Raw genomic sequence first — 5791 nt, forward strand, 5'->3', positions numbered from 1 at the left:
CAAAATATAGGCCGACAAGGCCAAACATATCTAACCATATACACATTGTCTACGAGCCTCTAAGAAGGATACGTCATATCATAACATATGGGTGGGACAGGACCCCGCCATGCCCATGAATATATACAACAAAGAATCTATACCAAAAGCTGCAACTCCGAATGAAATGAAGCTCCACAATGTAGTCCCTGAGAAAAATACAGCTATGGATCAAGTCCTTCCCCCGGCCACCGGCGTACGACGGCTTCCACAAACAAAAGGACGTCAGTACGAAGAATGTACTGAGTATGCAAAGCATGATTAATATCAATATGAAAGCATAATAGTCAACATATGAAATAAAATAGGATGAGAGGTAATAGCATCATCATCATAGCACTTACTTGCTTTCCATAGGGACATTCTATTTCTATTGCGTATTCGCGTACATACATTCATATCCGTACTCATTTACCTTTCATATCCATTTTCGTATTTGTATTCATATTTCCTTTCATACTCATGCTCATATCTTATACATTACATATACATAGCCCTTACTTGGCACTTAAATAGTCTTAACATATTCGTACTTATCGATGTCATATACATAGCATAATCGTACTCATATTGATGTCATATACATAGCATAATCGTACTCATATTGATGTCATATACATAGCATTTATATAGTATACCCGATCACGAAGGTTCGGTGTTTCACGTACCTGGCCCTACCAAGGCTCAGGGTTATTCGCCCTACCAAGGCTCCATATTCGTCGCACTAACGCGCGCGCGCGTCGTCATATATAGATACATATATATACATTCACTATATTCTACCCGGCCATATAAGCTCGGGGTTCACAATAGCCTCTCATGGGCACACATACATATAAGCTCATATTTATCTTTAGCCTTTTTACTATCGTCATTCATTACATTCTATCTTTATGCGAATTACTCGTCGTAATGAACTTAGTACAATCGTATCATTTGCGTCATATGTTTAGTAGCTTCTACAGATAGGATCATTGGAGAATATCGTAGACTCGTAGAAGGATAAACATTTGGCCAAAGAACCATGCCTTGTGAAAGAAGGGTTAGCCTCACATACCTTCCCGTGCAACTATTCTATCACTTGTACGTTCCTCTTCAAGGCTCACGTTCTACCTTCATTGAAGTGCATACTCATATTAGATAATGGATAGCTTAGCATTCATGACTAATTCTAGAGAAAATCGGACGGCATCTCCTTTATTTACATGACTTCCTCCATAATATATATCAACTCCCAAACATCAATAATAACATTCACAATATCATCACAATAGCCTTTATTCAACTACGTTACTCTTACTTCACAATTCACTTCAATTCATCCATATTCATAGTCATATCTCGACAATACGTTCATTCACATACAATGTCGATTCCATACTCTCAATATCATTTATAACATGATCATATTCATAATGTATCAAGAATCATAACCCATTCCAAACATTCACTCAAAAGTGGCACTATTGCACATTCATGACTCATTTCTTATATTCTTTTGTAATCCAAGTGTTTCAACTTTCAAATACCTTAAATAACATGGAAACATCATAAAACTTACCTTAGATGGTGTAGGATTGAACCTTGGTTGCATATACCTCACTTGAGCAAAACCCTAGATTTTCCTTCACTTGAATTCCTTGTTTTTGATTAACTTTAATGGGTTTTCTTACTTTGATTCACTTGGTTTGATGATAAGACCCTTTGATTTCCTTTGGATTCTTGTTTATGAAATATATGTGATGCCCTAGATACTTTAGAGAGAAGTGGAGAAGTGTTGTGATAGCATCCATGGTAGCTCAATTATGATGACGTGGATGAAGATTTGGAAGTTCCAAGAAGCACTACGACAAGATCTCAAACGAGGAAATTGCAAGACAAGCTTAATGGGCTGCAATCAACAATTCAAAAGTGACTTGTGATGGAAGAAGAGCTCCAGCCCAATTCAGATTTTTTCCTCAAGTCTTACACTTATTTGGAGGCCCAAATTAAAGTCCAGTGTGAGATAGAATGAGGCCAAATCGGCCCAAAAGAAGAAATTTCCAGCGACCCATAATTAGCCCAAATATTAGTTTCTAGAATAAATATTTAATTGTTGTTTTAATCTATGTTGACTTGCATTGGTCCAAGTGTGGGTAGTCTTCTAGGTTGTTTTAATCTATGTTGATGCCTTGGTCCAAGTGTGGGGAAGTCTTCTATGCTTCTATGAAAGATAATTCCCATTTATTTCTTATTTTGACTAGCTCCTTCTTTACAACTATATAAAGGGGTGATTGTCATTCATTGTAAATCAGATTTTGAAGAATATATTATATTGAGAGTTCTTTTGAACCTTTGTGGCATTACTTTAGGATTTATCTTTCAACCTAACTAGTTCTTAGTTCAAGCGTAGTAAGATAATTTCTTCTTTGATATCTTTGATTTCTTTTTGGTATTCTTTCGAAGGCGATTAGTTCTAAATACTAATTGTTGTCTTAAAGTTACTCAAAGCGGTCAGATCCGAATCTTCGTTTTTGATTCGTTATCTCAAGTAAAGGCGTTAGATTTCTTCCTATAAATCTATACGTTGTTACTTGGATCTTGTCAAGACTTTAGAACTTACGTTCTTGGAAATTCGTGGATTGTTCCTTCGAATTTCCCATATCTTTTATTTTCTAGTTTTTAGATTCTTTTCTATATTTGCTTCCGCACTTCTTATATTTTAATTATAAATTTGGGATTTCCCTAACCTCGTTGTTATCAAGTGGTATCAGAGCGGTTCTATCAAGATTCCGTTCTTGATAATCTTGGGGATTTTTTGAAAAAAAAAAAAAAAAGAGCAAAAAAAAAAGCAAAAAAAAAAAAAATTAAAAAGTATCGTATCAAACGTTGAACAAAAAAAAAAAAAAAAAGAAAAAAAAAAGGTTTAGTGTTTGCTCTTCAAGAAATTTCTTCCATTATTTGTTTTCTAAAAGATTAAGATAGAAAACAAGAAGCAGGGATCCTAGATCTTTATAAAGCTAAGAAGCAATCAATTTTTTTTTCTTACGCCTTTGATCTTGTTAAAAAAAAAAAAAAAGTCCTTTTGTTCGAGTCTTGTTTCAACTAAATTCTAATTCTTTCTAGGATTGGTTTTTCATTTTCTTTTAGTGCCCCAAAATTCTTTATTTTACTACTAAGGGCTTGATTCTAGCGGGGTTTAATTATAAATTCATAAAGTGTTTTCCCCAAAGGTTATTTGAGTGGAAAAAGGCAAGAGTGAGTGAGAACAATTGAGGAAAAAAAAAAAACAAAGTTTGAGTGATAAATAGTTTTTGAGATGACCAATACGGTGGTAGTGATGATGAAAGGAGGGCTCGTCAAGAAGCCGAGATCCGAGGAAGAAATGACTTCACTCTACAAGCTATGCACCAACAATTCGAAAGATGGACCTTGCAATTTCAAGAGATCAAGGATGCCATTCTTGAACAAAATGAGACAATAGCTGAACTTAGGGGGGAGATCAACATGTTGTACAACCACAAAATAATCCTAGGCCTCAAAATAGAAGAAATATGCCCCATGCCCCCATTGTAAATCAAGAAAACCCTATAGATGATTTTGTTAATGATCTTTATGTAAATCTAGATAGGGTAGGGAGAGATAGGAGGGGACAACGAGGAAGAGTGGAAGATGATAACATTAATAGATAAAGATGAAGATGCCAACTTTCAAGGGCACAAGAGATCCAGACTTGTACCTTGATTGGGAGCGGAAAGTCAAGCCATTTTTTATTGTCACAACTATTCTCAAGCTAAGAAGGTAAAGTGCCGTTGTTGAATTTTCGACTATGCTTCTATTTCGTGGAAAAAGCTACAAGCGGATAGACAACAAGATGGAGAACCACCCATTGCTACTTGGTGAGATGAAGAGAGTCATGAAGAAGAGGTTCGTGCCTTCCCACTTTCAAAGAGACCTACAAATGCGTCTTCGAAGACGGAGCGGGGAACCATGACTGTTGACGAATACTTCAAAGATATGGATATGGCTATGATCCAAAGCTAATTGTATGGAAGATGAAGAGGCCACTATGGCTAGATTTCTTAATGGTTTAAATAAAGAAATAGCTGATGTAGTAGATACAACAATATGTAACTTTAGATGAGTTAGTGGATATTGTAAAACTAGAAAAGCAAATTAAAAAGAAATGGTAGCTCGTGGAGGAGTCGGCCACACCAATTCAAAGAAGCCATGGCCGAAACAAGATGTGACTTCTGTGACTCGAAGGCAAGGGGAAGGCCAAAGTAGATGACAAAGAGGGAGGTAAAACTTTTAATCCTAAATCACCAAACCTTCTAGTTCTATTCAATGTTACAAATGTCATGAAAGAGGCCATATGATGCATGAATGTCCAAATAGAAGAAATATTCTCTGAAAGAAGATGGAGGTACGAGAGTGAAAAAAGTGAGGTAGAAGAAGAAGAGGGAGGCGCGAGTGAAGATGACGTAGAGTTTCTAATAGTGGTTTTATTGGGGTAGCTAGGAAGATTCTTGACGGAGAAATGAAAGAGTAAAAAAGCGAGAAAAGGGAAGAAGAGGAGGTGTAAGTGAAGATGAGTAGAACTTCCTTTTTTAACGATGGTTTGGTTGCAGTAGTTAGGAGGATTATGGCTATCAATTGGGAGTCAATAGTGAAGAACAAAGGGAAAATATATTCCATACTAGGTGTGGGATAATAGAGAGAACTTGTTCTATGATTATCGACAAAGGGTAGTTGTGCTAATGTAGTGAGTTCACACTTGGTAGATACGTTAGGGCTTGCACGAAACACCCAAGCCCTATAGACTCCAATGGTTGAATGATAGTGGTGAATCGAAAGTCAACAAACAATGCATGATTTCATTCAATGTTGCAAGGTATGAGGATGATACTTCAGTGATGTTATTCCTACGCAAGCTTGTCATATCTTGCTTGGTCGTCCACGCAATTCGATAGAAATACTTTTCATGATGGAAGGAAGAATAGATATTCACTTGAGCTTAATGGCAAGAAGTATACTCTTGCACCTTTAACACCTTCTCGTGTGTTTGAAGATCAAAAGAGATCGAGGAATCAATGGGAAAACAAAGGGGACAAAAAAAGTGAGCTTGAGGAAAAGAAACGAAAGATGGCAAGAGAGAGAGAAAGAGGGAAGAACTTAAGCAAAGAGGTAAAAGAGGGTTTGAGTGAAAAAAAAAAGAAAGTTTTGGTGAGAGGAAAGAGGCTAAGGAAAAGAAAAAGAGAATCTCTATATAAAAGCCAAAAGAGTGTTTGAATGCAAGAAAAGAGGATCGCATTTATAATACTACTTACTTACAAAGAAGTCTTGATTAATTCCGAGCTACTAACTTCTTCTTTGCCAAGTAGTGTTTTTTCTCTTTTGCAGATTTTGATGATATCTTTCCCGAAGATATTCCTAAAGGTCTTCCACCTTTGCGTGGAATTCAACACCAAATTGACTTTGTGCTCGGTGCACAGATTCCAACACAACCGCATAGTGAGTAATCCCGAAGAGACGAAGCCGAGGAGTTGCAAAGGCGAGGTTGAGGAGTTGCTTAAAAAGGGGTTTGTGCGAGAGAGCCCGAGTCCTTGCTCGCTCCGTTCTATCGGTGCCCAAAAAAGACGGATCTTGGAGGATGTGCATGGATTGTCGAGCTATCAACAAGATTACGGTGAAAGCATCGTCATCCTATTCCTCGTCTTGATGACATGTTGGATCAATCGCATGGGTCCAAATTCTTTTCTAAAATTGATCT

The sequence above is a fragment of the Lycium ferocissimum genome, unplaced genomic scaffold (genome assembly GCF_029784015.1).
Source record: "Lycium ferocissimum isolate CSIRO_LF1 unplaced genomic scaffold, AGI_CSIRO_Lferr_CH_V1 ctg10146, whole genome shotgun sequence".
NCBI classification, from domain to species: domain Eukaryota; kingdom Viridiplantae; phylum Streptophyta; class Magnoliopsida; order Solanales; family Solanaceae; genus Lycium; species Lycium ferocissimum.